This window comes from Colias eurytheme, chromosome 2, assembly GCF_061535395.1.
Source record: "Colias eurytheme isolate Ceu_HAF_F1 chromosome 2, ilColEury1 Martin Lab GWU primary, whole genome shotgun sequence".
Classification (NCBI taxonomy): Eukaryota; Metazoa; Arthropoda; class Insecta; order Lepidoptera; family Pieridae; genus Colias; species Colias eurytheme.
In genome coordinates this window covers 8,200,801-8,210,600 of record NC_142981.1, presented here as the reverse complement: position 1 = coordinate 8,210,600, position 9,800 = coordinate 8,200,801, and positions in this window count along the sequence as shown.

Here is a 9,800-nt window from a genome sequence, read left to right as displayed (position 1 = left end):
TTAATGTAGAAGCTTAATTGGTTATTATCCTTCTGTGAAGAAATCTAAACTAATATCTACGTTGTAGAATAATAAGAAAGAAAATAAAATCCTTATTATTTTTCATAACTCTACAATCTACATCTTTAATATAAAAAAAAAATATTTATAACTCTATCTGTATGTAAAACCACTTTTCAACATAATATTATTATCATGTCACTGAAGCTTTTAAATAAGTTGCGCTATCCGTGCGACGTGACAAAAAAGATTATACAATAACGATCTTTTCGTACAAAATATAACATAGTATAAAACGTTACATATTAAGTATTCCGTAGTTTACTTTAGACACGGAGGACGTTAGGCGAGGCGAGACAGCGGGGGTAGTAAGCCTTATTTGAGCCGAGCGCGCGTGACAGGAAACTGGAAACGCGTCTTGTATGTCGCGTCGCCCGAATTCTCATCAAATCATCCCGCGACAATGTCGTCGCAAATCCCAACACGGGATCAAGAGTATTAAAGCCAAATTGAAGCTAAATTGGCTACATATCTCCCATAAATTATACTAAGAAATAGTAAACTTTTACAAATAAGAAATATATTGGACAAAATTCGCCGAAACCATTAATTCCCGGAGTCGAACTAATGTAAACTAATACCTGAACTTAATTTAAATAAAGGTATTACCTCAATAGATATAAAGAGACTGGATTACACGATAAGATAACACAAAGCGCCGCCGCCTTCGCGAATCATTAATTTTAATTCGTGCCTCGTGACGGCAGCTCTAATGAATTATTGGCAATCGCTGAAGTGTGCTCCCGTAGAGTTTCTACACTTTTTCTTTGGGACTTAGCATAATGTAAAAAAATGCTGTGCGTCCGCCCTGCATACTAATTGCTTGTTGTGTCTACTTAAGCCTAAGAAAATTCACCGTACGAAACTTTGTCGAAACAGCTCAAGACTTTTTTTCTCATCGATCACTTAAAACGGTCGCTTTCTAAGCCTCACTTTTCATACCCTCAGACTTTTTATTGCGGGAAGTAATATCAACACATTAAAGCTTAAAATTCAATGCAATAAATCTTATGAAACTTAATGTAGATGGAAATCTTATTCTTATTCCAAACCAGGTTACCGAGAATGAGGATTAGTGATGGCCAAGGAATACCAATTATTATATTTTATTACCTTTTATGGAACTTGGAAGGTAGTAATGCATTACTTCCAGAATAATTTTCTTGCCATTTTTGTTCAATATCTCTGTTAGCTATTAGATATTAAATCTATGAAAATTACAAGTTTAAAGTGCGTTTCGTTCCTGAAGACAGTAGTAATTTTTGAAAATATAAAATCACGTATCTCCTTATTATCTTAAAATCATATTGATCTTTAAAGAGCTTCGATTTACACAACTTTTCATTTTAGCGTGTATATATTGATTACTTAAAGAAATTTCCATCGCCTATTTGCAGCACATCTGTATTATATTGAAGAGCGAATCGAGTTTCAAAATTGTAAGAAGTTGTGCACACTTGCGAATGGTCCCGTAGGGCCTCATAGTATGTACGTGTGAACGCCGCTGATGCGTATCCGCGAGTCCCGGCGAAACTTGTATTTTTTAAACTTTTGCCTTTACGTAAGCCAGGGGCACGAAAGTTACAATTGTATTCCCCCTTCACCCCCTTCAATATGTGACCTGCTTATTTATTGGAGAGGCGTCGGCAGAGTTCTTAGACAATATGTCGCGCTACCCGACCGAACGCACCAGGAACGGAAGACTCGAAACAATATACCGCGGGAGTGAAGCCTATGATTTATTATCTCCCTTAATACTAGCGCTATTGGTTTCGTGATATATTGGTACTGGAATAAATTGAGGTGTTCAGAAAATATATGTAGGTATGCAGCAAGGAGACCGGTCACTCAGTATTCAGAGCGCAGCCGTCATTAGCCGAGCCAGACGTTGGATTCCCACAAGCAGCACGATTGAACCTTCTCAGTCCAACTGAATAATGATTATAGGAAAGAATATCTACATCACAATTGGATTTCGATTTATATTATTTTCTCTGGATGAACCTAGAATTTTTTATTTTGAATATACACGCAGCATGTGGTATAATAAAAAGAATATTCAAAATTCTATAAAGGTTGATTATTTCAATTCAGATTTCCACTTGGTTTCCATCCGAAAACCTTATAAACATATGTTATCACTGAACTGTTAAAACCGTAATATATCCGTTAAAAAGCAACAATTTCTTCATTACGCAACAAACCCAAAAAATAACAATGACAAACTTATCGAAGCTTAGACATACCCATGCGTTTAATTTTTGGGGTCGTTTTACAAAATGCTTAAATTTAAATACAGAATCCATTTTGTGTTCAAATGAGTTTTCGGAATAGCCAATTAGTTGTTAGCGCCGGCCGCCCGTGCTCACTTTCATTAGGCTATATAGTTTCCCAAATATCTGAACCCCTCAAAATATATCTTTTGCTACTTCCTTGTAAAAACGGCAATGTCCTTATTTAAATTTCAGTAATATCTTATCCGTTCTTCCAATTATAAAAAGGAGGAGGCGTAGGACTATTCACGGTTTCAGGTAGATAAATATAAAGGATAATGGAAGAAATGGTAAGTTTTAGGAGAGATTTACGAATTAATGATGAATGAAAATTAGAATATTCAAATGTAATATGACAACCACAACCGTAGATATATATTTAAAACAATAACTTTATTAAAACTTAGTAGGAAAATCTATAAGAGCTAAAGACGAGACACAAAGAATAATTAATAAAATATTAGTACCTATAAATTGAGTAAATTGTTTACATTAAAAGTTAGCGGATTAAAATATTTATTTGAGCGCGGCAGCCAGCAACTGGAAGCGCAACTCTTTGGAATGTGCAATTCCTTTCTTATTTCATAACGCAATCTCCTCGGCTTCTTATCTCACTACGAACATATCTCGCCCCAGCTCTTGGGGAAAATCATCCAATATAAAATCGGTTTAATTTGCGCTTTTCGCACTCAATGGGATGGAATAATATCAGGCAATTTGGTTACCGCTGGCATAAATATGGCGGGCCGCGCTGTAATTGTAACGCGAGCAATTCGCGCCTCGTAACGACCAAGGAGAGAAAACTTAGCCCGTTACTGAGCGCGATGGACAACCAGAGGGCTACGCTCCGGCGACCTCCCTTCGGCGAACAACCTCTCTCGATCCACAACCACCAAGCAAATATTTTCTATTGTTGAATAAGACTGCAATTACCGAAACGGTATTTTAATTAACATTATACATACATACCACTGACAAACATTCACAGAAATTATTGTTATAAATTTAGCTGAATATTAACATAGTCATCGCGTATTTTTCGCTTTGTATCATTTCCACTGGAGCATAGTGAATTAAGCATACTAGAATGACGAAATGTCATTTTCTGACCCTTCCGCGATTCATGCGCAGAATTTAAAATTCGCAAATTAGTCTATATAAACCTGCGTTGTAATTAAAGTCGGGTGCCGAGCCGCACCGCCCGCGCCGGCCTCCCATCTTTCTTGTCTGGCCTACGAATTAAACACCGAATTGCTTTAGTAATTCGAAATATATATTCTAGGGAGATCTCAGTTCGATGTAAATCACTTTTACTGTCCCAGTATTCGAGTCTTTAATTCCTAAAAACCTCCCTGAAAAACTAAATTACACGGTTTGCATTTATTTTAATTGAGCCATTAGCTAAAATTAAAGATTAAATACACCGTTCCGTGATAGTACCTACCTACATATTAATCTTTATACCTAGTTTGGAAATAATCAACTAAAACACAGAATATCATAGTGTTCTCAAACGGAAAATATTTGTAGGAATTCCTACCAATCGATGATGATGAATTTATAATAGACATAGGTACATATTATCATAGTAGATCTTAACATTATAATATTTTAATCAAATTCACAGACAACATAAATTAAAAAATAATAATAATTGTGGTTAGGCTGAGCTCGGGTGTGAATTGAGGCAAGCAACAGTTTACCCAGGAGCAAGCATCCCGGCCACTTCCGTTTGCCACTAGGCACTAGATCCGCTCAAACTCGAACAAACACTCAAATTGCCTTAAGCTTGTTAAACAAGAACTATAAAATTATAGACGGAAATATTCACGTAAAAATGTTTGTAAAAATAAAATCTGTTTCACTTACATATTCCATTAATCACTTTCAATATTTAAAGTGTTTAATTAAGTACTTGTGTTTTACTTTTGTTAAACTGTTACTTATTTCATACGGAAATAGCTGTATTTGAGATACCTAATATCCTGTAACGTTACAAATTTTCGTCTATGTTGCAGGCATTTACAACATCTGCTTTTTATTACAATTTTGTATTTGTATTTACAACAGTGAATTTTCCGGTTGCATATGATAAACTCCACTATGATAAACGGAACATTTAAACATACAATATTACTTCATATTTTTCAGTAATGATTTCAAATTTTAATTGAAGTCTTTCATTTGCCAGGCACGAAAATTTTATTCGTATTGAAATTTTATTGCTACTAGGAAAAGTCTTTTATTTTCCCTATTGAAAGCGAAAAAGCAATATGATATTATTAGTGATACATATTTAAACGTGCAGTATTTGTATTTTTTAACTATAAATTATTGATTTTTTAACGTTTTCTACTGCGACTTAAGCAAAAATAAATAGACAATATGAACTTTATGGCTCTATTTTTTTCGTTTGTTTTAGTTTTATATTTTTGTAAGTTTAATATTAACTTCACGCGGTGTTTTATCACAATATGATAAAGGAATTTATTAGTGCGTAAGAAACTCTTCAATAGTTACCACGAAGTATTCTACAAAACGAGTTACATTTTCAATCTGAAAACCTTAAAAGTATAAAATGGGGAAAGCGTACAAGTGTAGGTACACGAGTTGGCGAGTTTGTAGCAAACTATGCAATCGTTGTCCAAACATAAGGACACTGGATGCAAAATAAGTTACGAAATTGAGTTGCTGTAGAGTGGCCGCCGCGTGAACTGCTGACTAAACTAAATTTCCCAACTTAGTAACACGGGCAATCGAAAAATAGAAAGTTCCACCCGACACGGGATCGAGACTAACTGTGTAACTGGCATTCTTCAAAGAACTTTAGGTGAGAATTCTCCGAGTTATTTACTTGTTTTCTTTTCATTCTTATAAAAGAGTTAGCCTAAACTACGAAGTTATGCGCTTTGCTTGTAAATACATCAAATGGAGGATACTGTTTCGTATGGAAACTTGGGTTATCCTTAAATTAACTTTTCGAATCTTGGGCATACTTTGTAGTTATAGATTTGCATGTTATTTTCTGTTATAATTATAATTTTATTTGAATAAGAGTTGTCTTTAAATGAAAAGTATTGAAAATAAAATTAATGCATAAAACTATAAGCTCTACAACATACAAAATAATGAAATACATTAGGCAAATAAGTGCATTTTGCATACATACCTAATAAACTTCCATTTAATCATTTAATAATTCATCAACTTCATTTTCAATTTGTTCATATTAGTATAATCTTATATATAAAAATGAATCGCAAAATGTGTTGGTAAGCGCATAACTCGAGAACGGCTGAACCGATTTCGATAATTCTTTTTTTATTATATTCCTTGAAGTACGAGGGTGGTTCTTATGTAGAGAAAACGTAAACATGTACCACGGGCGAAGCCGGGGCGGACCGCTAGTAAATAATATTTCTAAAATTTTCAAATTTTATGAAAATTCTTCTCTATAAATAAAATATTGTTCTTGCACTCTATTAAAAAGAGGAGAATAACAAAATAACGAAGTATAAGGTTCCACCTAATTCCTCGCAAAACTACTCCACTATGAAATGACACTAGGCTCCTTTCAAAGCATGCTCTTTTCGAAGTGGCACTTAACGCAACAGAATAAACAGAGGTGGAGTTAAGTAAACACGGAAACTCCATCCAGACGGTTTATACCTACGCCCGGGGTCATTCTAGTTTCATTACCAATAGCTCACCCTCATAACTTATTCAGTTTAGGCCAGGTAACGCGTTTTTGCATCGAATTTATTACCTTATGTGTCGTACTTTCCGTTAAAATTGTCCCATTTTCGTTAAACTTGAGTAAAATGACAAGGGTACGACATGATGAATTTCAGAGACATGGAAAAATATTGTACAGGAACTAACTTTTATTATCTAATTTAATGTCAAATCTCATTTTTATTTCCTAGCCGCTTGCCCCAGCTACGCCCGGGTAGACACAGGACAAAACAGCTCTTTCTCTTCTATTTCTGCTAATTGAAGAATTTTCATGATCGGATTAATCTGAAGATTACTCTACATACCTATCTACATACAAAGTTGGAAACATTAGTGCATTAACTCTCCATAATATTAATAAACATTAGTATACTTTAAATAAATCAATGATTCAAATCATAAAATACAAACAAGAAATATTTATTTGGGTTTATAAAGTGTAAAGGGATACACATGACGAGTACTTCCTCCACCCAAAGCACTTAGGTAATAAAACGAAGAAAGTAGTTTTAAGTAAGCCCGCGACAGCTATTGCGGCCCCTTATTACCCGCTACAAAACCCTCCTTATTACACGAGACAAACAAGTTATTCGTTTCAAATTGAAAACTTTCTACCCCACTAGCCATACTGGGGCGGTGGCCTATAAATTCTGCCAATTTTGTTTTATTTCGCCATGCAGGCACGGTAATAAAAGTAAGCTGGACGTGAGACAAAGCCTCTAGCCGGGATTACGCGGCCATCGCAATGGATCACTGCAGCTTGTGATATGGTGTCTAAACAACGGCACCTGACTAACTGGATGCAATGTAATTTATTATGTAACTACATCTGTAACACGACCTGTAAGTGCCGGTGATGAGGTCACAATTACCTCTGTCTCGACCGGTATTTGAGATGAACAGATGATTTATAGACTGAAATGCATCATGCAGAATGATTTATGCATTTAAATTGTTGCACACTTTTCTATTTATAAACCGAATAGTTTTTATTCAACTGCGACATTGCCTAATTAACAGTATTTAAGTTTCAATTTTCATAGCTTTGAATAATGTATTTTCAATATACGTGTATAGACAAAATTAGAATTCTAAGATACAAATTTTTATTTTAAATTGAAAGCAGCTGAGTTTACATTTTGAACAACAGCTGGTACGGCAGCTCAGGAAGGTGAATTTGGCGCTTTTAAGAAACAACGATTATTAACAGCACTAAGAAGGCAAGTTCCATTCCATTCTTCCTTCATTACACATTTTTCTTTAAATGGTCTGGATGTTGTAGCATTTTAAAGGCAATACTAGAAAAGCTCCACTCACCTTGGGAAACTGTGCCACGATAAAATGCTAAAGAGTGTATGCTCATAAATTGAATGTACGGAATGAATTACACTATTCTTGGAACATGCTTGTTCATTGTTGATGATAATTTTATGATAACGATCTTGCTCTTTGTTAATATGTCAGAGGACTCATACTCAGATATTGATGCTCTTTCGTAATTCTTTAATGTTGTTAAAACTTTTAGAACCAACAATGTTTTAACTACCTGTTATCTACGTGAAATAGGTATATTATGTGGAAATATAATATGAATTGTATATACTTATAAATATCTTCGTAAATTTGATAACATAAATTAATTGTGTCGTACACTTTCGCTCTTATAATCCGTTATGTAAATATACATCTTCAAGGATTCAAAACAAAATTTTCATACGACGATCAGTGGTTAATCCTGGATACACTCCAATCCCATCTAGAGTTGGCATTTTTAAAAAGGCCGCATGTGTGATCTCCGCTGCAGACTCATTGTTCTTATCCATTCCATATGGAACGTGTCGAGTAAGCACAAGTATTCGACTCGTTCGAGTAAACAACGCCATTCGTTTATTTTGACCGCGTGTTTCTTTAATTTTATCACGAAAGCTTTCCAAAATAAACTTCAAGTTTATATGAGCTCCTCTTGGAAATTTTCTAGTTTCTTAGTTTCATTACCAGAACAGGTGCGAATAGTATTTGCATGATGAACAAACTACAATCGTAAAACACGAACAAGTTTGCATGCGGTTATTGCTAGTGCGGGAAAAATAAACTGCACACAAACAAAATAAAGGGTAATATTATTATGCAATGTTTCAAACGAAATACCGCCTGTTTTACGAATAGCATCGCAAACATTTTGCTGTGTCCGACGGTTATGATCCGTCGTTGAACGTCACGCCAAATTTGGTCCCCTCATAAAAATAAAAAGCAAAACAGACTGTGATAAAACACGCCGGGGATCGTAGTTTAAACCACATAAGTATAAAATTTTAGTAAGATTTTAGTATCGCTCTCAGGAAGACTTAAAATTTTATATCATGGTTTTACATAAAACACGTCAAAGAATCGGTTTGACCTAAAAAAAGGTGTAACAATACTATTTTCAACATTTAAAATAACATCCTATGGTTAATTATGCGAGTCTTCCAAAATGAATTTCGTTCAATACAATTATTCTCCTCTAAATGTTTACAACATAATCACTAGACCATAGTCCATCAAAATGTAAACCCGTAAACGTAAACCTGACAATAAAGAAATACTAAACAAAGCTCATAAAACTACTATTATCAATATCAAGCTCAATTGGATAGCTGAAACAATAAAGTCACAAAACCTAATGTGCGACAAGAAAGAGCGTGGAAGCCAATTAATTTTTGCTGAGACTACGGTTTATGTTTTCCCGGATAAATAAGGAGATTTAGCGGCGGCGCCCGGGGCAGCCTCATAAAATGGCTAGCTCGTAACCTGGCTTGACCGGCGGCCTTACTAGCTTTTCTCGACAGAATTCACACTATAAATTATAAGATGTCGTACGATCAATGTACTAAAATAGCTTATGTTAAGTAGCTTTATTGCTCATGTATTTTAACCTCCAATTAATTTTTTCTCTAATTTAATCTTTTTAATGCATATAGTCGGAATTAATAATATGAACGCTATATAAAAATTTATTAAGAAAAGATTCCTTAGCTCGTGGTTAGCTTAAAAGCAGCTATTTGAGAGGAGAGTTTTATTTTGATACGTTTATTTTATTTCAAAATGTTCATATTTGTAGAGTTAAAGTAACTACATAGTAAAAAGCAAAAGCATAAATTACTAACGTTGTGTATTACTGCACAGCGGGTGTAAAAGTCATTCAGTTGCATTTTATTTTACTGGAGTAGGAGCGGCCGGGTGATGACTAAATAATGACTAGGATAACGCAGTTTTATTGCTGCCTCCGTGTTGCGAATATATAAATGAACCCTCAAGGGAGTGTTAAAGACGCCGCCGAAGAACTCCTGACGAAACAAGTCGGGCTCAGAGAAATAGCGCCGTAAACCTCCCTCTACCCACCGAGACTAAGACGTCATTTTGTCTTTCTAACCAAAATGTTGTCTAGACGGGACCATGTATAAAACACGTTACGCCACTGGCGAATCAATTTATTATCAACCAAATAATGAGGTCAGTAATGTAAGGCGAATATGTTGTTAAATTATTATACGACGGACGATTTATTAGCTACAAATAAACTGAAATAGATTAATATAATATAGCGTAATATTTAAAAAAGTAATCAAACTTTAGTGGAGTTCTGAAAACGTCATATTAAGAATATTTTACAGTACCTATAACGGAGTACGGGACGATTTAATTTCTTTCGTAGATCTTTTTATGGGCCTGACACGGACAATTAATCTTCAC